This window comes from Vulpes vulpes, chromosome X, assembly GCF_048418805.1.
Source record: "Vulpes vulpes isolate BD-2025 chromosome X, VulVul3, whole genome shotgun sequence".
Taxonomy (NCBI): Eukaryota; Metazoa; Chordata; class Mammalia; order Carnivora; family Canidae; genus Vulpes; species Vulpes vulpes.
The window spans coordinates 21,316,556-21,340,284 of record NC_132796.1 but is presented as its reverse complement, the minus strand read 5'-3'; the positions used below and the strand labels follow the sequence as shown (position 1 = coordinate 21,340,284).

Sequence of the window (23,729 nt, the reverse complement as noted above, 5' to 3'; positions counted from 1 at the left end):
TGCTGTCTACAACCATCCCTATCCTACATATATCTGAACTATATTTACACATTTACCTGTGGGAAGCTGCTTCTCTCACAGTTTTTAGCACGTTACAATCCAATGTAACTTATATCTTTTTTTTAAAAGATTTTATTTATTTATTCATGAGAGACAGAGAGAGAGAGGCAGGCGGAGGGAGAAGCAGGCTCCATGCAGGGCGCCGGATACGGGACTCAATCCTGGGACTCCAAGATCACACCCTGGGCGGAAGGCAGGTGCTAAACTGCTGAGCCACCTGGGCTGCCCAATGTAACTTATTTCAAATTTCGGTTCACCTACCCACCTCAAAAATCTCTGAATAGCATTGGACATATAGAGCTTAATAAAATCCAGTGGGGCCATCCATCCTTTTCTCCTTCTGCTTCTCCCTTCTCCACTGACATTAAAAATACTAGTTCACATTCCACATGAAAGTTAAAATACCAGTCAGATGCTGACAAACACAGCAGAATCCTCTCAGAAGTCTTTCAGCAAACTTGAGGTACAAATCATGGGAAGAAGTATCTGTCAGCCTACTCTTTCAGTCGTAAAACACCAGAACATTTATAGTTTATTTCTGAAAATATGATTCTCATTAGTAGAGATATGGAGTTTTCTCATTAGTGAGATGTGTGCCCAGATATTACTCGTAGGACCTGGGTTTCCATACTCTGAGGGAAGTCCTAAATGTCAGTGCAGAGACCTAGAGGGCATTGCTAGATGTAGTGAGATAACAGATCAGGATATCTGTTTGGGTCATACGCACCATAGCATAAATTTTAGTCACGAGCAACCCTAGAAACGATCACTTTCAAAAATCCAACCTCAAAATCCATTATCAATCAACTCCTAGGCAAACTGTTTACTACACTAGTGTGGAAGACAGAATAATGGTGCCCCAAAGATATCCTGATACTCAGTATCTGTGAATATGGTACCTTAAATAGCAAAAGGACACTGAAGATGTGATTGAGGGTCTTGACAGGGGAGATTATTCTAGGCTCAATCTAACCACAAGCATCCTTATGAGAGGGAGGCAGGAGGAACAGAGTCAGAGAGAAAGTTTAAGGATGAAAGCAGAGGTTAGAGAGGAGAAAAGATGCTACACTTCTGGTTTTGAAGATGGAGGAAAGGGCCACTAGTCAATAAATGTGATGGTTTCTAGTAGCTGGAAAAGACAAGGAAATGGATTTTCCCCTAAAGTTCCCAGATGGAGTACAGGCCTGCCAACATCTTCATTTTAGCCAAGAGAAACTGATTTTAGACTTCTGACTTCCAAAACTATAGAATAACAAATCTGTGTTGTTTCACGCCACTAAGTTTTTTGTATTTGTTACAGCAACAATAGTAAACTAATACAACTAGTAAATAGCATTATCATTTATGACAGACGACACTGCAGTTATATTATTTTCAAGAAAGTTATTATATCTGCATTAATGTAGCCTGTCTTTGGAATGCAGTCAACCATACATTAACAACAACCATTAATTCACACAGGTTTTTTTTTTTATGTTTTCAATTTGTTTTCTGGGTGAAGGAACTAAATTACATACTAAAATGTAATAAAGCATGCAGTAAAGTCATACAAGAGTACTTGCCAGCCTCAGAGCTGTGATGTCCAATCTGGTAGCCACATGTGACTATATCCATTCAAGTTTAAATTAGTTAAAACTACATGAAGCAAAACTAAATGAAGCAAAAAAAACAAACTAAATAGACACAAAAAAATAAAGTTAAAACTTCAATTCCCCAGTTGCACTAGCCACATCTTACAGGCTCAGTAGCTATGGATGCATAATGGCTACCACAGTGGAAGATGCAGACTACAGAATATTTCCATCCTTATGCTGCTCTTGAACATCTTTTTTCTTTTTAAATTTGGCCATAAAATTTCACACAACTGTCCTTTGCCAGAATGGGCAGTGAAATCTGAAAAGTGACAACACATTTATACTGCTTATAATTCTTTTTTTTTTTTTTTTTACTTAGAAAAGCCTAAAGAAAAAAACTAGAGCATAAATGATAATGACTTTGTGCCTTAGCAAAAAACAAATCAATATATGGAAAGTCAGGAGATAACAAGAACACACAGCTAATATTTAAGTGGGGCAAAAGCACTTTTGAAAAATTCAAAACAGAGACAAAAACAAAAATCCAGCAGGAAAGAATCAAAATCCCAGACTGCAAGCAGTCATTATAAATTAAACAACAATAAATGTGCACGCATGCATACACACAAATTCACACATGCACAGTCTTCCTTCCTTCCCTCCTTGAGGAAGAAGAAATGAGATAATTAGCACATCAACAACCATAACTTTTACTCCAAAGAGAAATCATTACTTCAGCTTGTTCTGGTTCAAAGAAAAATCTACCTGTAATTAAATAAGTAAAATCAGGAGCTTCTCAAGACATAAAAGAATACCAGCTCTTAGAATTATACCCAAAACCTTCAATGTGATACTAATGCTAGTGTTTTAACACACAGGATTGACGTGAAAATGACATGTAGAGGCTCTCCTTATAATGAGGCAGACATGGGCAGCACTAACACTTGACTTGCAGCTACAACTTTTTGCTGTTCAGTAACACTGATATTAAGTAAGAGTATGTACTACAATAATCCAGAAACCTTATTACCAGAAATTTGCCAAGAAATAAAGGAGGCATACAACAATGCTTCAGGATATCAGGAAAGTTGGATGATGATAGGAAGATGGAATATAACTACCTGAATTGATGACTGCAATGTCTTAAGAAGGAAATGGGGTTTCAGGCTTGAGGGAAAGGAAACATAAAGTTGTGCTGATGCAGGAGAGGGAGAAAAATTCTGTAAGGGCAAAGATGCAGACTTGGGATAACTAAGATGGAAGTGCTAAGAAGGAGAGTGAAAGACATAATATGGAAGCAGCCGGTCAGGTGTAGGGCACAGTTACATTCTCAGGGTCTTCAGGGGGCTCTCCCCACAACCAAACTGCCTCCTTTGGTGAGCCATTAAAAGGGCAGAGTACCCCAACCAATGTGGGCTGCCAGGCAACCAGCAAGTGACTCAAGAAGAGGAAAACAAAGCTTGTCATTTCCAGAACTTTGCAGTGTTTTCTTCTCTTTCTCTTATATACCCCATTTCTTGCCTTTCATAGATAAAAATCAGTATGTGCATTAGTTTCCCTTGTATACAAGGAATATACTGTGCTAATAATTCCATGTATGTTTGAGTCGTTGTGTGACAGGAAGACAAGGTCAGATGGACAGTGCAGAGAAGAGCTTTGGCTGAGCAGACTTGCGTTAAGAGCAGGACACACTCCGGGTCCCTGAAGGAGATGCTTATAATCCTCTTTAGTCACAAAGCCTCCTAAAATAGGTCTTCAACTGTTCAATTTCCTATTAAACTCAAAATGAGTAGAGAGTTTATGTGGAAGTGGGGATTACACAACTTCATTACCCTGAAAGGATAAACTCAGGACTTACCTGTACATGGAAACAATTCCCTACTGCTTTTTAAAATATAAACTTTTTCTTTTAGAAGTTTATGATTTATCAAAAATTACGTATTTCCTATTACCACACATCATTTCTCCTATTTTATCTTACATGACATTAGTGCAACATATTTGTTACAACTAATTAACCAACGGTGATCCATTATTATTATTACAAACAAACGTCCTTTAATCTTTCAGGTTTCCTTCATTTTTATCTCACATTGTTTTTTGTTTTCTTTTTTTGTTGTTTCAGGGTGCCACATTGCATGTAGTCGTCTTATCTCTTTAGGTTCTTCTTGGCTGTGATAGTTTCTCAGACATTTCTCATTTTTTATTACCTTGACAGTTTCAATATCATTGGTTAGGCATTTTGTAGAATTCCATTCAATCAGAATTTGTGTGATGTGTTTCTCATGATTAGACTGAAGTTACATGTTTGGGGGAGAAAGACCATAAGATAATAGGTCATTTTCTTGACATCAACATGACTTCTCACCATTGATGTTATTAACCTTAACTGCCTGGTTAAGATAGTGTTAGTGAGATTTCTCCACTGAATAATTACTCTTTTCCTCCTCTTTCCATATTGTACTTAATTTTTTAAAGGAATGCACTATGCTTGGCCCACACCTAAGGAGTAAGAAGTGAGTGACGTTCCATCTCCTAGAGGGCAGAGTATCTAAGTACACCTTTCATTCCATCCCACAAATTTGGTAAGTTGAATTTTCATTTAGTTCAAAATATGTTTAAATTCCTCCTGATACATCTTTGAGCCATGTGTTATTTAGAAGCATATTGTTTAATTTCCAAATAGTTGGGCATTCTCCAGTTATCTTCTGTTATAGAATTCTATTTAATTGTTCTATAGTCTGAGCATATACTCTACATGATTTCTATTCTTTTAAATTTCTTAAGGGGAATTTTATGACCCAGAATGTGATTTGTCTTAGTAAATGTTCCAAGTGAGCTTAAGGAAAATGTGTATTCTGCTGTTGTTAGATGGAGTATCCTATAAATAAAATAACAGATTAAGTGGATTGTTAGAGATATTCAGGTCAACTGTATTTGTACTGATTTTCTGTCTACCTGACCTATCAGTTATTGAAAGAAGAGTGTTGAAGCCTCCAACTATAATAGTGGATTTGCTTATTTCCCCTTTTAGTTCTATGAGTTGTTATTTCACATATTTTTGCACTCTCTTGTTAGGTGCATTCACATTTCAGGTTGTTAGGCCTTCTTTGAGAATTAACTCCTTTGCCCGTATGTAATGTTGTCTCTTTATCAATGATTATTTTCCTTGGTTTGAAGTTTACTTTTCCTGAAATTAATATAGCTGCTCCAGCTTTCTTTTGATAAATGTTTGGTATATGCTTCTCCATTCCTTTAACTTATCTAAATCTTTTATTTTATTTATTTGTTTTAAAGATTTTATTTGCTTATTCATGAGACACACAGAGGGAGAGGCAGAGACATAGGCAGAGAGAGAAGCAGGCTCCCCACAGGGAGCCTGCTGTGGGACATTATCCCAAGACCCTGGGATCATGACCTGAACCAAAGACAAGCATTCAACCACCAAGCCACCCAGGTGCTCCTGAATCTTTTTATTTTAAATAAAATACTTGTAGACAACATACAGTTGGATCTTTCCTTTTTATCCACTTGGGAAATCTGTTTTTTAATTGGCTTATTTAGATGAGTAATATTTTAAGTAATTACTCATATAGTTGAATTAATATCTACCATATTTATAACTTTTCCATTCACTGTAGCTTTTTTCATGTCTTTTACACCCCTTTCCTCTGCCTTTTCCCCCTGCGTTGTCTGGTTTTATTTTTTATTTTTATTTTTATTTTTATTTTTTTCCTTGTCTGATTTTAAATGAGCCTTTTATATCATCCCATTTTATCTCCTCTCTTAGTATATCCATTATACTTCTTTTAAAAGTTTTTTAATAACTGTGCTAAGACTTCCAATATGTATTTTAAACTAATCTCAGTCTTCCAAATAATGCTATGTTGCTGTTGTGTAGTCTCTTATAATAGTGTATTCCAATTTCTTCCATCTCTTAAGACATTTCTGTAATTTCATATACTTAGCCATATAATTACCAGTACACTGTAACTAGTTTTAAAGTTATCTTTTAAATCAATTAAGAATAAGAAAAATACAAGATTTTATAACCATCTATGCTTTCTCTGACATTCTTCTTTACATAGATCAGAGTTTCTAACCTACTCATTTTCCATCTACCTCAATAACTTTTTTTTTTAAGATTTTATTTATTAATGAGAGAGAGAAAGAGGCAGAGGGAGAAGCAGGCTCCATGCAGGGAGCCTGACGCAGGACTCGACCCCAGGATCCCAGGATCCCAGGATCACGCCCTGGGCCAAAGGCAGGCACTAAACCGCTGAGCCACCCAGGGATCCCTCAAGAAATTCTTTTAACAATCCTTATAGGGAAGGTCTAGTGGCAATATAATCTGGGGTGTTTTTTAGTCAGAAAATGGCTTTATTTCTTCACTTTTGAATAATAATTGTGTTGGATATAGAATTCTAAGTCACAGTTTTTTTTTCTTTGAACCCCTGACTCCATGCAACATTTTCTCTGTTTTGGGTTTCCTCAAGTTTGAATATGATATGCCAAGCTGTAGAGTACTTTCTGGGATGGGAAAGTAAGTGTATGTCATTAATTTCAAAATTTCTCAACTGTTATAACTTCAAAAATTTCTTCTCCATTCGTTCTTCTTCTGATATTAAAATTATTCACATGTCACACCATGAGAAAATACCCTATAGTTCTTGGATATTCTTGTTTTTAAAATTATTCTTTTTCTTTGCATTTTAGTTTGGCAAGTACTACTGAATTATTTTCAAGATCACTGATTCTCTCCATACGCATGTCCATTCTACTGATGAGCCCATCAAAGATATTCTTCATTTCTGTACAGTGTTTATATTTTTCATATTTCCTTCTGATTATTTCTTAGTTTCCATCTCTGTGCTTGTATTACCCATCTTTTTTGGTATGCTGTCTAGTGTTTTTATTAGGGTGCTCAACATATTAATCAGTTATTTAAATTCCCAATCTGATCATTCTAACAAATATGTCATCTTGTGATTCTGGTCCTGATGTTTCCTTTTTCCTTTCAGACTGTTATTTGGTCCCTGTCTTTTGGCATACCTTATAATTCTTTTTTGATACCCACACTTGTTATATCTGATAATAGGAACTGAGTAAGTAGGATTTTAGTATAAGGATACATATCAACCAATGAATGAGGCTGTGTTTAATATTGTCATAGGTATCAGAGGCTTAAAATTCCTCTAAATGGCCTTGTTTTTGTTTGTTTGTTTGTTTGTTTGTTAAACTTCCTTTTTGATTTTGGAGCTTCCTTAATAATACCTCCTCAGAATCTGCATCTTGCAGCTTTCTCAGAGGTTATCCACTATTACTATACTGGAGCTCTGTTGGTATAGTCACAAGGCATGGGAGAGGGGAAGGGTTCTATAGTATGATTAAATCCTCCTCATTTAGTGAAACTGTGCCTCTGGGATGTGCTCCTTCTAAGTGTTTCTTGGTGGTATAGCTTTTATACTCCCTGTAGATGAGACAGGAAGTCTAGATGGGGCTGGAGTGAAAGACATCTGGGATAAGGCTCTTAAGTCTTCCCCTGATCTGGGATAAGGCTCTTAAGTCTTTTACTCTAGAGAGTAGGCTTTTTCAGTTTTTTTTTTTTTTAGATTTTTATTTTATTTATTTATTTGAGAGAGAGAGTGCGTGCACATACAAGCACAGAGGGAAAGGGAGAAGCAGACTCCCCACTGCTCAGGGAGCCTGACCTGGGGCTTGATCCCAGGACCCCAAGATCATGACCTGAGCCTAAGGGAGACTGACTGAGCTACCTAGGTGCCCTGAGAGTAGGCTTTTTTAATGGAGAATGCTTTCCAACTTTGAAAGCATCCTATTCCCCTTGACTGCTTTGGCTGGTCTCATAATTAAATTAATGTAAGAAAAATTAGAAGAAAAAAATTTGTATATATGGAAAACTAAGATATGGGACCCAAAGAAGTGACCAAAGCAGGCAGTTTTTATACCTTTTTGACAAGGAAACAAACTTGGGAAGAAGTGGAAAGACAAACAAATTTGAGCTTGGGGTAGTAAAATGGTAAATGAGTAACAAGGTTTTACACAGCTTTCTTGGCCTTGAATTCCCTATCTCTGGCAATTAGGGGGTCTCCTTTACTCCTAGTAGAGGGCAGGTACCTTTCGTATGGGAGATTTATTTCCTGCTTTTAGGGAAACAAAGAATGGTCAGAGTGCTCTTCTTATATCAGCTGTTCCTTATATAAATTTAATTCAAAATAACCCATATGCCAAAGTAGCATATTTTCAGGCAGCCTGTCCTAAAGGCTGTTGTGTCACTAGGATTATTCTCTTCTTACCTTTCCATAGCCCAGAGTGTATCTATTTTGGATTTTTACTGTGAAAACCTGCTGGGATTCTGACAGGCCAAATCGATAAAAATATGGGAAGTCCCCAAGACTGTGGTCTCTGGGACTTTCTCCCTCTCAAACTGATCTATACCCACCCTCCAGCAATTCCTCAAAATTGACACTTATGTGTTCCTAGCATTTTAAGGCTCTAGTGGCTTCTGTTCTAGGTAAGCAGAGCTTGACTTCAAATCTTTTGATACGCCTGTGCTTCCAGTTTGTGGGTACAAGTGTTCCCTATGATACTTCTCTGATGAGTCCAAGAAAAACTGATCTTCAGTTTGTTCACATTTTTCTTGTAGTAAGGTTTGGAGTGAAGACTTCCAAGCTCTTTACATGTCCAATCTGAAAGCAGAAGTCCTCTCATGGCTTTTATTGTCTAAAATATTTTTACTGAGCTAAGTCTTATATGCAAGTTAAAAATAATGAACAAATATCTAGTAAAGGCAAACCACTGCCTGTTCATAAAAACGGGCATCGTCTTTCCATCAGAAAATGTAATCAACAGTCTTATTTTGACAGTAAGGTACAGTAGGAGAGCATAAGCCTCCTAGGTGACTCAGACTGAATATGTGCAAGGTGGTAAATCGAGGACTATGGAAGGGGATATTGTTTTTAGGGTTAAAAAAGGAAACAGAACCTAGAAAAAAGGATAGTAAAATCCTATGATATTGTTCTTGTATATAGATTTGATATAATTACCTTCAACTGGGAAAGGACAGTTACTTATACAGAAAGTATGATCTTCCATAATTTAACAGATAAACGGCATGGAATCATGTTTGACATATTCTATAAAGATATTTAATTCTGAGATGACTTCATTCATTCATTCCTTTACCATTTATTTAATAAGCTTCTTTTTTTAACCAAGTGCCTATTATATGTCAGATACTGCTCTAGATATCAAAGATATAATTGTGAATGAGATATATGGTATTTCAGCTTCTATGGAATTTACATTGTAATGTAAACAAATAATTTCAGTTTTTTATTAGTCATATGAAGAGACAAAGAATAGTATGTGGTAGAGTTATGGTCAGGGAAGGACTCTCTGAAGATGTGACATTTGAGCAGAAACTTCAGGAATGGGAAGAAGCAAGCCATGTGCAGATTGAAGGAAATAATATTTCAAGAAGAGGGACCATCAAGTGGTAAAACTCCTAGGCGGAATTAGCTTGGCACAACTGACCAATAAGCAACGACAAATGAGCAAGAAGTCCACTGTGGCTTGAGTAAAATGAGCAAAGGAGAGGGTTGATAAAGTGATCTGTACTCAGTTCCCCCATGAGGTGGCAGGGCAATTCTCCCCATACCACCAATTCTCCAGACACCAGCTGGATATTCTAGAATTAAACTCAATTTGGACACTGTCCACCTGGAGAGAGCATCAGACCTCACATTTTATGGGTTCAGTCCTATAAGACTCCCTCCCCCTCCATTTCAGATACCAATCATAAACCCAGATTATCACCTGTGATTCTAACCAACTAGCTATAGATTAGAGGTTCCAATGATCCCCTCCCCCTTAGGCTTCAGATGCCAATCACAAATCCAGGCTGTCACCAGTGCTTCTGAATGACTGGCTATATAAGTCAGGTTCCCATGACCCACCTCTTGGTCCAATTAATTTACTCAAGCAGCTGACAGAAATCAGAGAAAAATTTTACTTAATAGATCACTAGTTCATAATAAAAGGATATAACTCAGAATAGCTAGATAGAAGAGATCTATAGGACAAAATATGGGGTAAGGGCAAGGAACTTCCATGCTACCTACAGTGCACCACTCTCCCTAAATCTCTACATGCTCACCAACCTGAAAGCCCTCTGAACACTGTCCTTTTAGGTTTTTATGGAAGTTTCATTACAAAGGCATCAATGATTAAGTCATTGGCCATGGGCAAGTGAACGCAGTCTCCACCCTTCTCCCCTCCCTGAACTACACATTTCAACCCTCTAATCATGTATGGTTGACTCTTCTGGCAACCCTCCCCTATCCTGAGGTGTCACTAACACAACAAAAGACATCTTTGTGGCTCTCATCACAAGAAATACCAAGGGTTTTAAGAGTTCTGTGCCAGAAATAGGGACAAAGATCAAATACATATTTCTTGTTATAAAATACACTATCATAGAGCAAAAAAGTAAGGCTGAAAAATGAGACAGGAGATTCTTCTTGGTAGGTCAAGGTAAAGAGTTTTGTTTTGTTTGGTTTCTTAAAGATTTTATGTATTAATTCATGAGAGACACACAGAGAGAGGCAGAGATAGGCAGAGGGAGAAGCAGGCTCCATGCAGGGAGCCTGATGTGGGACTGAATCCTGGGACTCCAGGATCACGTTCAGGGCTAAAGGCAGGTGCTCAACCTCTGAGCCACCCAGGCTTCCCAGGTAAAGAGTTTTAATTGTTTTATAAGTGGGTGGGAAACAATTACAGGGTTTTGATCAGGAAAGAGACATGATCACATATGAATTTATTTATTTTTTAAAGATAGATTTATTTATTTATTTATTTATTTATTTATTTATTTATTTATTTATGATAGAGAGGGAGGGGGAGAGAGAGAGAGAGAGAGAGAGAGGCAGAGACACAGGAAGAGAGAGAAGCAGGCTCCATGCCGGGAGCCCGATGTGGGACTGGATCCCGGGACTCCAGGATCGCGCCCTGGGCCAAAGGCAGACACTAAACCGCTGAGCCACCCAGGGATCCCCTACATATGAATTTAAAAGATAATTCTTGGCCGGCTGATGGTAATAGAGCCTAGTGGCTGTTCACAGAGCAAGTGAAGATGAATGTCCGAGGACTTGGATCTCAGCTGAAGGACAGTATTCCAGTTACTGAACTTTCAGCAAGTGGAACTTTTGAACAGCGTGATCTTCTTCGAAAAGGTCTCCCTTGTGTGAAAAATGAGCTTTTACCCAGTCATCCTCTTGAATTAACAGAAAAAAATTTCCAGCTCAACCAAGATAAAATGAATTTTTCTACACTAAGAAACATCCAAGGTCTGTTTGCTCCACTAAAATTACAAATGGAATTCAAGGCAGTGCAGCAGGTTCAGCCTCTTCCATTTCTCCCAAGCTTAAACCTTTCATTGGATATTTTAAGGGGTAATGATGAGACTATTGGATTTGAAGATATTCTTAATGACATGTCACAAGTGAACTAATGGGAGAACCACACTTGATGGTGGAATATAAACTCGTTTTACTGTAATCTGTTATGCTGTTCATGAAAATAGAGGGGCTGCATGTTGTTTATGGTCATGTTTTTACTATAATTTGATGTATACAACATTAAAAATACTGACACATGAGAGTTTTTGCCTAAATAGTATTTGTGATCATTTGAAATGATTTAGTCTTTGGTTTATGGTATGGCCATGTGACAATTGAAGCACTAAAGGGAGATGATTTTAAAAACTCCCGATCTATATGAAAATAATAGGCTTCTATATGTCTTTCAAAAATTGTTGTTAATGAGTATTTTTAAATTGTATAGGTTTCATTCAGTCTGTTTTCTGGGTATCCATAAATTTAATTTTGATTACCATTATCAGCATTTGAGTCTACAACCTTCATAATAGCATTTCAGAATAAACATCTGTAATTGATTTCAGTTCAACACTTCAAATTAAGTAGAGTAGGGTATTTATATTTTACCTTGTTTCAGTATAGCCTATTGATACTTACAAGAAAAATACTGGATTTATTGATGCTATTTTAGAATTGTAGCTATTTGATTCTTTCAGTTTCAAAAGTATAATAAGTTCAAAGGTTTTGATTTTGGTCTTATCTTTAAAATGAAAAATCAACCAGCATACGTTGATTACACTATTGTAATGCATAGATTTATATATCACAAGATGATTAAATTGAAAAGAAATTAGAATTTCATAAACACACTATGTATCCCTGAACAAGTTCCATAATTATTATTTTTTAAAGATTTTATTTATTTATTCACGAGAGACACACAGAGAGAGAGGCAGAGACACAGGCAGAGGGAGAAGCAGACTCCATGCTGGGAGCCTGATGTGGGACTTGATCCTGGGACCCCAGGATCACGCCCTGGGCCGAAGGCAGCGCTAAACCACTGAGCCACCCAGGCATCCCAAGTTTCATAATTATTTAAAAATAAATCTTCACTATAAAAAAAGATCATTCTTATTACTATATGGAGAATAACGATTTATGGCAGACTGAACCAAGGGAGATTAGGTAGGGGACTATGACAATACTTCCTGTGGGAGTTGATGATGGCTTGACTAAAGTGGTAGCATTAGAAGTGTTTTTGTAAGAAGTGACTACACTCAATAAATATTTTAAATATAAAACTCATAGAAATTAATGATGAATCTGAAGTCAAAGGTTAGGTAAATGGAGTATTTTGATAACTGGTTTGCCAATGAATACAGTGTTAATTATATTTTACTTTATTTTATTAAGTAGGCTCCAAGCCCAATCAATATGGGGCCCGAACTCATGACCCTGAGATCAAGAATCGTATGTTCTACTGACAAAGCTAGGTGCCCCTCTATTTTATTGATATCTATTTCAAGTAGGTTTTGAAGGGAAGCAGAATGCACACCCCAAAATATGCCTCTTTGGCATAAAGGTTATTTTAGGCTGATCGCTTTTAAGAAACATCAGACAATTGAAAAGCTCTGAAAATTGAGAAGTCATCCTTCTGTAAGAGGCATTTACATTTATTTTTTTAAAGATTTTTAAAGTTTATTCATGAGAGACACACAGAGAGAGGCAGAGACACAGGCAGAGGGAGAAGCAGGCTCCCCACGAGGAGCCCAATGCAGGACTTGATCCCAGGACTCCAGGATCAGGACCTGAGTTGAAGGCAAATGCCCAAGCACTGAGCCACCCAGGCATCCCGGAATTTACATTTATAAAGGAAATCATTTATAAGGCTATCTCTTTCTCTGTAATAGGAAGAGAAGGATAAATCTCCAGAAACTCTCATCAATGGAGAAGGCAAGGATTTAGATTGATTTCTGGGGTATTTAGCATGATTTGATACTTACCTAGTTGTATTTATGGGACAAGGCAAGCCTAGGGTCCTCCTACTCCTCTGCCATCTTCCCCATTCTCTATCTAAAAGGCAAGGATTTTAAATCTGCATTACAACCTTACCCTTGTTTACTATGCTTTTCCTGGTAACCTCTGGTAACTGACCACCCCCTCCCTCATACATATCTTTTGTCTTTAGCTAGAGATGTTATTTAAGGTGATCCTTGGGCCATTTCAGGGACTTACTCAGTTTTCCTGGGCTCTCTCATGTATATAGGAGGTATACATGTTATTGAACATCTATTTATCTTTCTCTAGTTAATCTATCTTTCATTATAGGAGGCATCTCAGCCAAGAACCTAGAACAGTAGAGAAAAATTATTTTTTCTCCCTCACATCTTATACTGAAAGCATGAGAAAAAAATAAATAATATATTTATCAAGAATCGAGTTTTAGGGATGCCTGGGTGGCTCAGCGGTTGAGTGCCTGCCTTCAACCAAGGGTGTATCCTGGAGTTCCAGGATCGAGTCCCACATTGGGATCCCTGCATGGAGCCTGCTTCTCTCTCCACTTGTGTCTCTGCCTCTCTCTCTGTGCGTCTCTCATGAATAAGTAAATAAAATATTTTTTAAAAAAAGAATAGAGTTTTAGGGAACACTTGGGTGGCTCAATCAGTTAAGTGTCCAACTCTTGATTTCAGCTCAGGTTATGTTCTCAAGGTTGTGAGGTTAAGCCCCACATCAGGATCCACACTCAGCATGGAGTCTACTTGAGATTCCTTCTCCCCCTCTGCCTCTCCCCATGCTCACGCACCTGTGAGCTCTCATTTCAAATAAATAAATAAATAAATAAATAAATAAATAAATAAATAAATAAATATCTTTTAAAAAAAAATAACAATAGAGCTTTAGGGCTTATTTAATAAATTTCATTGGCTTATCAGATAGTGTTGAGTATCTACTATAAAACAGGTGCTATCCTAGGGAAAAGGGATACATCAGTGAACAAAACTTCTAAAAACTGCTGCCTTCATGAAGTGTTCATCTTAATGAGGTTAGGCAGTAAAAATAATAAGTTACATAATATGTTAAAAGATGATATGTACTATGGATAAAATAGGAAGGTGGTGCTTTTCAAACTCTAAAGTGCATATTAAATTAACTGGGGACCTTTCTGGAATGGACTGATTTTAGGAGGTCTATGTAGGGGCCTCAGTTCGGGTATTTTTAAGAAGCCCCCAAATTATACCACCTGACATCACTCTCCACTAAAGAGTCAACAGGAGGAGATCCCTGGGTGGCTTAGTGGTTTAGCGCCTGCCTTCAGCGTGATCCTGAAGACCCGGGATCGAGTCCCACGTTGGGCTCCCTGCATGGAGCCTGCTTCTCCCTCTGCCTGTGTCTCTGCCTCTCTCTCTCTCTCTGTCTCTGTCTCTCATGAATAAATAAAATCTTTTAAAAAATGATAAAAAAATTAAAAAAGAGTCACCAGGAATCTTAAGAACAGACTAAGATTGAAAAGACAGGGCAGCCCCGGTGGCTCAGCGGTTTAACGCCTGCCTTCGGCCCGGGGCCTGATCCTGGAGACCCAGGATCGAGTCCCACGTCGGGCTCCCTGCATGGAGCCTGTTTCTCCCTCTGCCTGTCTCTCTCTCTCTCTCTCTTTCTCTCTCTCAGTGTCTCTCATGAATAAATAAATAAAATCTTAAAAAAAAAAGACAGTAAATTGAGATGATACTCTAAGAGAAAACTGAAATAATAAAAATAAGGAAAGCTGATGAGAAAACCAAAAAGGGAAAAAACAAAATTAAAACTCATATTAGAAAGTGCAAATTAGGATTGATGAGGCAGAGATGTTCCCCCAAAAAGTAAGTCAGAAAAAAAATCAAAGATGCAAAAAAAAAAAAAAAGATGATGGATGTGAAGACTGGAGTCTGTGGAGGCCAAGAAAATTAAGGCCATTCCACTTTAAGTTCAGCGTTAGCACAAGTACAGCCATCCCAGGCCCCTGTGAATAAGAGCTGAACTTTACATTACTTCAGTTACAGGAAAAAAAAAAAAAACCAGCTTACAGCTTAATGCCCTAGAAAGCCCCATATTAGAATGAGAACAGAGCCCAAGCCAGTGGCAGAAAGTCCCATATCAGAATGAGAACAGAGCTCAATGCCCTTGAGAGCCCCATATCAGTTTGTAAACAGAACTTGAGAAATTCCTCCACCCCTTCTGGAGGTCCCCTAGACCAGCCCATAAAACTAAGCTGGAACCCACCTCAGGGTCCAAGTCCTGCTCCGCTGTGTCGGGTACACTTGGACCCAAGCTCGAGTTTGTAAATAAACCCTCATGTGTTTGCATCAGTGTCAGCTCCTTGGTGGTTTCTTGAATACGTAATCTTGGGCACAACAGAGTCCAAAGCAATAATCTATAAATAACTGGAATATCTATAAAAGAAATGAGGACAAATGAAACAAAGGCAATAACCTTGGTTGAAATCTTGGATGTTTTTCAATTGCTCCTAGGTGGAAAGGCCAATGCTTACTATCATCACCACTGCAAATGCAGCCAGTCTAAAAATGCAGGAGAGCTCTATGTTGGCCATGGTACCACGTACCAGTTAGCAATCCCAAAGGTACAGAACACTATGCAATCCCAGGGGGGTACTCTAAATACTTCTGCCCACTGCACCTAGGCATCAGAGTTGCCAAGAAGAACACTGAGGTCCAGTACTGGATGTCAACACTTACACAGAGAAGAGAGTAAGATCAGCTTCAGTGGTAGGTGTCAGACCCCATGGCTGGCAGATCTCTTCAAGTGGCTGGATGCATGGTATTTCACCTATGCACAGACCTCTGGTGCCACAGTGGAAGGAACCCTGTCCCCTCCTCTCAATATATAAGAGTGGGGTTGGTCAAGTGCCATATGACGCACACACTTTCAGCAGAGACAAAAGAGTACTCATCAAGTCTGAAACAAGGAAAAATATTCCCATACAAGGTGATAAGCTGAGCACAGGCTGTGTGTACTCTATCTCTTGGTAAGGAACTGTATCAGACCCAAGTCTCATCCTCGTGAAGCTGAGTAGGGAGTGGAAAGACAGCATGCTCCCTTTCCCAACAACCTAAATAGTGGGAAAAAGATATTGTGTATTTCTATTATGTACTTAGAATATTTATGATGATCAAATGAAAAATGCTAACTTTTTGTTAACAAATGAAATACGGCTGTTGGTCATTAATACAGAATCAATATTTCTGATCTATAGAACAAAAAGGTCATTCCAAAATGTAACTGGAAAGATTAACTTTTAAATAGTAATCCTGGGCAGCCCAGGTGGCTCAGCGGTTTAGCTGAGCCTTCATCCCAGGGCGTGATCCTGGAGACCTGGGATCGAGTCCTACATCAGGTTTCCTGCATGGAGCCTGCTTCTCCCTCTGCCTGTGTCTCTGCCTCTCTCTCTGTGTCTCTCATAAATAAATAAATAAAATCTTTTTTTTAAAAAAAGAAATAAATAAATAGTACTTAAGACCATGTTGCACACTTAAAAATGGGTAAAATCGTAAGTTTTATGTTTTACATATTTTACCATAATAAAAAAGAAGAAATGCAATTTAAAAACAAATAAATAGGAATCCATAATATAATACCTCAAAAAATAAATTTATCAAGAAAAGTATAACACATATTAAAAACTATTGAAAGATATAAAATATTTATTTCTTTTGAAAGATTAAAAAAATTTAGGGGGCAGCCTGGGTGGTTCAGCAGTTTAGCACCACCTTCAGCCCAGGGCGTGATCCTGGAGACCTGGGATCGAGTCCCGCATCCGGCTCCCTGCATGGAGCCTGCTTCTCTCTCTGCCTGTTATCTCTGCCTCTGTGTCTCTCATGCATAAATAAATAAAATCTTTAAAAAATTAGGTAAATTGATAGAAATACTGAATTCCTATAAAAATCTAAATAGTAAATATCTCAATTCTTCTTAATTAAAATATAAATATACTAAAAATAGCCAGATGACTAAGTTAACAAATGATATAAAGTTATTCTAGACAATTTATCCTTCAAGAATGTGCTGCAGAAATATGAAAATTAAGAATAAAAAGATAAAAAATGATTTTAAAACTTTAGATTTTAGAGGCAGACACATGCATAGAAGAGGAAATTAAGTCCAGAATGACATACACCTAAGTACTTTCTTCTTAGTCCAAAGTCAACTTTCTCTTTTAACTGGGGGGTTTATCCCCCATACCTGGAGTTTAACAATTTATGTTCTGGGCTTTATTCCTTCCATCTCACTTTATGTTAATACATTCTTTTCTTTTTTTCCTTTATTCTTTTCCTAACTTTTGTTGGATTGGCTACATTACTATAAATTCCATTTTTCCCGTTGTTAATTGGACATTATACTGGCTCTTTTCATCCTTCGACTAATATTAGTTTTCTCCCTTTTGTACTCAGAATCAAACACATATTATCTTAAAATATACAAAAAGAAGGGATGCCTAGCTGCTTGTTGGTAGAGCATGTGGCTTTTGATCTTGAGGTTGTGAGTTTGAGCCCCGCATGGGGTACAGAGATTATTTAAATAAAACTTATTTAAAAATACATATTTATCAAAAGAAAATGCTGACTATGCTTCTTGACTTTACTCCCTACTCCAGTATGATAAGACATTTTGAACATTTATACTTTCTTTACCACTCCATATTCTTACAACCTACTTAGAATGGTATGACTTGATTCCTTTGCTATTCTACTCACTCCTAGGTTTTCATGAGATAGTTTAGGACTTTTGATACCTGACTAGGATTAGTCTCTTCCTTATAGCATTTCTCTCTTTTCCAGGAATCATTACTACTAGGTCTCATTACTTAATATTTATATTTCAAATCTTCATTCCTGACATTACAATCCAATTAGATATAAATATGGCTAGGTGATATGTTTTTTTATTCATAACTACTTCCTCTCCTATTTCTCACTCCCTGTTTTGAAGGCTCCGTTCTGATTTATTTGTTGCTTGGTTAGAAAAATCTTTCTAGTAGTTTCCTGAGATAAGGTGGATGGGTAATATGTTCCATGATTTTTTGTATAACCACAAATGTCCATCGCTCACCCTGAGAAGTGAATTACATCACAGCTAGGTGTAAATTTTTCTGTGTTATGATCATTTTTTTCCTCTACATTCTGTGCATACTATTTTTTCCTGTCTGAAGTTTCCAGATTGCGTAAAAGAAATCTTAATGATAGTCTACTACTTTTTCTTTTTAAGTAACTTGTTTCTCTAACAACTCGTAAATTTTATTTTTATTAAATTTTATTTATTTATTCATGAGAGACACAGAGAATAGGCAGAAGGAGAAGCAGGCTCCTGATGTGGGACTCGATCCCAGAACCCTGGGATCATGCCCTGAACCAAAGGCAGACGCTCAACCACTGAACCACCTAGGTGTCCCATTGTGAATTTTATTTTATTCAACATTTAGGAATTGTACCTAAATACATGTCATTTTTGGGGGCACCTGGGTAGCTCAGGGGTTGAGCATCTGCCTTTGGCTCAGGTAATGGTCCTGGGTTCCTGGGATCCAGTCCTGTATCAGGCTCCCCACAGGGAGCCTGCTTCTCCCTGTGCCTATGTCTCTGCCTCTCTCTCTGTGTCTCTCATGAATAATAAATAAAATCTTTTAAATACATGTCATTCTCTATCAATTCTCCATAAAAGTTAGTGAGCCCTCTGAATCTGCAAGCATCTTTTTTCATACCAACAAAATGGTTTTTGATATTGTTCCTCAAGTACTTTTAATTTTTCTGGAAATCATGTATATTATATTTTATACTATGTTTTGTTCCGTTAATTTTTCAGACCAATAGTTAGCTTCTCAAAGGTGGCTATTCTCTTATCTACTGAATCTTAAAATTAATAAAACTACATTGTTATTCTTTTTTACTTCCAGAAATGTTGTTTTGGAATGCTACAACTGAATTACCTTAACGTGACTATCAGTTTTATGTAGAAGATATTATCTCTCTTGTCAGCAGCTCTACTTCAATAGAAGTCGTGTTATAGGTACCCAGCTTTTACTTCCACTTTGGTTGTGGGATTCACTTAAGCCCATTGCTATTTTCTTTTGCCTATATAATGCTCTGTTCATCCTATGTTATCACGTCAAGTTGGTTTTTTTTTTTAAGATTTTATTTATTTATTCATGAGAGACACAGGGAGATAGGCAGAGAAACAGGCAGACAGAGAAGCAGGCTCCCTGTGGGGAGCCCAATGTGGCACTAGATCCTGGAACTCTGGGATCACACCCTGAGCCGAAGGCAGACGCTGAACCACTGAGCCACCCAGGCTGCCCTCACATCAAGTTGTTAAGCAAATATAATAGCCAGATGCAATGCAAATTTCAGAACTAATTTTGATGATGTTAACAATATAGTTTCAAATCACTCATTATATAATATATAGCAAAAAGTGGGTAGAACAAGAAATGGATGTAAAAGAATGTTGCAGTGTTTGTTTTACATAGACCCAATCCCAAAGAAATAATTCAACTTTGACATGGATAATTAGAGAAATATATTCAAGTATATTATTTTAGAAATCATATCAAAAATAGTAAAAACAAATGCAACACTTCCAGGTCACTATGGAAAACTGGTTTAGGTTCTAGTAGATATAAGATACAAAGTAAAAAGATTATATGATGCTAGAAAGAAACAGTAAATCATTAAATCACTTGCCAACGATACTTTCATACCTAGAAATGCAAACTAATCAAGAAAATGTGCTTACAAAAAAGCTTAAATAATCAATAGAGTCCCAGTTTAATTTCAATAATCTATAAGTCATAAATAGAAAAAAGATTTCCTTCAAAGTAGCAAACACAGGGATGTATAAAGAATAAATTAATTATAATACATTATAACCAAAATGAGTGTGTTGCAAGATCACAATGGTAGCTTAACATTAGAATGTATGTAAAGACTACACTTGACAATAGTAGGTGAAAGGAGAAAAGGAGTAATTCAACCTCATGATGTAGAAAAATGAGACAAAATTCAATAGCCTTTGATTATAGGAACTCAGTAAACAAGGAATTTAAGTGAACTTCCTGAACACAACAAATAGAAACAACCAAAACAAGCAAACATCCCTTATAATAAAAAATATTAGAAACATCTTAAAATTCAAAAACAAGTAAGAAATCCAGTTAAATACTGATTCCAATCATTGTACTGGTGATCCTGGCCAGTGCAGTAGCAAAAGAAATCTGTGTGTGTGTGTGTGTGTGTGTGTGTGTGTGTGTGTGTGTGTACTGGAATGTAAAAAAAATGCCATCAAGCAGAGGTGATTTATTGTTAACTGAGAAAACCCAGAAGTACTACGAATATCATAAATAACAAAATTTAACAAGTTGGCTTCTTATAAGATCAACATTATCCAGAAATCAATGAAAGTATAATTTAAAGAACACATTTTTTACAATTACTATGAGAGTCATAGGGGAAAAAAATCTAGCAAAATATGTATTGAGATATAAATATGGGGGAAAAAAGCAACCTTGACAGTGTTTAGAAGAAACTACAGAATTATGCATTTCTGACCTGGGGATAAGAAATAATTACTTAGATGAACAAGTTTGCTCGATTTAGCCAAATCGAAAATACGAATTTCTGTCAAAGAAAATAAACGACTAAAATAAAAAGAAAATATAAGCCACAAACAGAAAGAAGAAAAACCTTAACACATAAACTCACTAACCATTAGTCTTTAAAACATTCCACCTCCTCTCAATAAAAACAAACGAAACACATGAATGAGCATTTCATAATTATGGCCAATACATACTATGTGATCAGCAAAATGAAAATTAAATCATATCCCTTTTTTAAGATTTTATTTATATATTTATTCATGAGAGACAGAGAGAGAGGCAGAGACATAGGCAGAGGGAGAAGCAGGCTCCCTGCAGGAAGCCCTATGGGGACCGGATCCCTGAACCCTGGGATCACAACCTGAGCTTAAGGCAGATGCTCAACCACTGAGCCACCCAGGTGTCCCTTAAGATCATATCTTAATGGGAATTCCCCAGATAGCTACTACCCTAGAAGAGAATGCAATGCCAAGGAGCAGGAGTGAAGGACAATCAGAATGGAAGGGGGAACGAAGGAAATGAGAGGGCATAGATGACCTGGTTAGAGCAAAGAGTGACTGACTTTTCTGTCCTATAGGATTATCTTCTGAGATGTTTAATTACATCTCAGGTCAATCCATCTTGGTGGAGAGGGATGGAAAGTCAACAAATGTACTCTCATTTCCCATATTCCCTAATCAAAGTACATCCCATGGGGCATGTGCATGGCCATAGAGCAGAATTTCAGAGCATGCCACATCTTGGCATCACCCTGGAATCCCCGGGCTCAGCAAGGGCATGAGTCAAGTGCTATTACTTTGTCCCTGCCTGAAAATGCTTTACACTGACTGGTTATGCAGCAATGGGAAAAACAGATGGTGAGATTGAAAAAATCTCAAGTGGCTTTTAAGAATGTAGAAGCGATAGCCAAGGAAAAACTCTAGTGCTTCCCACATTGTATGATAAATGAGCTTTTTTTTTCTTTTTCTTCATTTTAATCTAATATCTCCATAATACACAATAAGTATATTACCAGTAAAATAAAACTTTTTTAAAGAAGTACAAAAAAATTAGCACAGAGAACATTTTTTTAGGCAAACAGGCTTGAGCCACATGGAATGCAGAAAGGGCCTCAGTGACCACCTGGCTGAACACAAACAGGCCCATCAGGTGACCCACGTCTAAATATCCTAACCAACCAATGAACTACTGACAACCAGGCATAGACAGTTGCTGAAAAAGGGAAGATTACATGTTACCATACCTCCTCATCTTCCCACTTTAAAAAAAACCCCACCCACTGCCTCCTTGCAGACAGACTCTCCTCTGCTGTCCTGCCCGCCACTCCCTTGCAGTGTATTCTATCTCCTCTACTCTGCTTCAGGTGAATTCTTTCACTGCCCAGGCCACTGGCTTCTACTCAATTGTTGCCCCACATTTGGGGGCACCCATCCAATCGAGAGACACCTGATTTAGACACCACAAGAAGTATCTAATAACAACACAAGATACTATTTGCTAGGGATGCCTGGCTGGCTCAGTCCGTAGAGGATGTAACTCTTGATTTTGGTGTTGTAAATTTGAGCCTCACGTTGGGTATAGGGTTCACTTAAAAGAAAAAAAAAAATACCATTTGCTACCTGTTGTGTTTGTAGAAATTAAGAAGTCTGGCTACATCAGTTATTGGAAAGGATATGAAAAATGCAATTATATATTGCTGGTAGGTATCACATTATATATGTTTGTAAGAGTACACACTAATCAATAAATTTTAAAAAATTTAATTTCCCCTGCCACCTTTTAGAGCACTTTCTTTAGGAAAGTTTTAATTGTAAATTCTTTCCCTATTTCTTTGAGATGTACATAAATCTTATAAAAATCTAAATAAGCTTCTTTACAGCTTTACAATTCAGGAATATCTTTCTTCTGAGACCTGGAAGTCATGCTTGAAATGTAATCATCAAAGAAAACTGTCCCTATCTCCCATTTTCTGTGAGAGACCAGAAGCCTAACTTCAGCAGAAACCTTGCTCCAGAACTACCTATAATAAAGATATCCAAAGAACAAATAAAGGTTTTCTCCTTTAGACAAAACCAATTAGCTAACGCATGTGGTCACTCCCAGCTACAAGTGAATTTAGGATGAACTATGTGTGACAGATGTTGCTTCAAGCCCTCTTACCTAAGGACTAGTTAATCTTTCACTTGAGAACATTGATGTAATGGGTTATATCTACTTGGTTATATAAAAGGGTGAGATTTTTTTTTCTATCTTGGCAATTTCTTTAGTGGATGGCTTGTGACGCACATCACGTTCCGGTTTAATGCTTATTCAGTATGAAAACTGCTTTCTTCCCTCTTCTCCCCTGCTGGAGATGTTTTCTGGGTTGGCAAAAGATTTGCTTTTTAGTTCTATTTCCCCAACAAGTTCTCATTTTGGATTTGGGTCTCAAGCTCATGAATATTCATTATATTATTATGATCAAAACTTAGAAACACACAGGTACATACAGGTACATATTTTCTTGAATGTATCAGATATTTTACAACATATTAAATATTTTAAATTTTCCCAAAATATCTTACAAGTAGAAGACCCCCGCTTGGTAAATGTTCACAACAAATAGAGAAAATTAAGTTTTAATAACCTTAATATATAAAGTATATGTAAATTATTTTTTTTTAAGATTTTATGTATTTATTCACAAGAGACAGAGAGAGGCAGAGAGAGAAGCAGGCTCCATGCTGGGAGTCCAATGTGGGACTTGACCCTAGGCCTCCAGGATCACGCCCTGGGCCAAAAGCAGGCACTCAACTGCTGAGCCACTCAGACATCCCTGTAAATTAATTTTTAAACTATGCCTTTAGGCTGACCTAGATTGGGACATGATCTTAAAGATGCAGTTCCCTTTGGCCTCTGACAAATCCCAGAGATGGACGAGAACTCAGTCGTAAACTGTCAACAGCCAACATTCATAGCCAACGAGGGAAGAGGGAAGGAGCACTTCCGGTCTAAAGAGGGACCTGAAAGGGTGCAAGTACATCTTTTTCCTGACTACATAGCAAACTAACTTACATCTGC

General features: G+C 37.3%; 1 protein-coding gene and 1 pseudogene across 3 annotated transcripts in view; one reads left to right on the top strand and one right to left on the bottom strand.

The window, feature by feature from the left end:
* Positions 1-23,729, bottom strand: part of LOC112919040 (melanoma-associated antigen B18-like) — a 263,754-nt gene that overhangs the window by 117,825 nt on the left and 122,200 nt on the right. The window contains exon 1 of one of the 3 annotated variants that reach the window (XM_072744507.1): positions 15,760-15,902. The exons of the other annotated variants lie outside the window; for them this stretch is intronic. The gene's annotated coding sequence lies outside the window, so the exon portion shown is untranslated. Of the gene's footprint in view, positions 1-15,759; positions 15,903-23,729 lie in introns of those variants that run through there. 3 annotated transcript variants of the gene reach the window in all.
* LOC112919067 (proteasome maturation protein pseudogene) lies at positions 10,786-11,163 on the top strand (annotated as a pseudogene).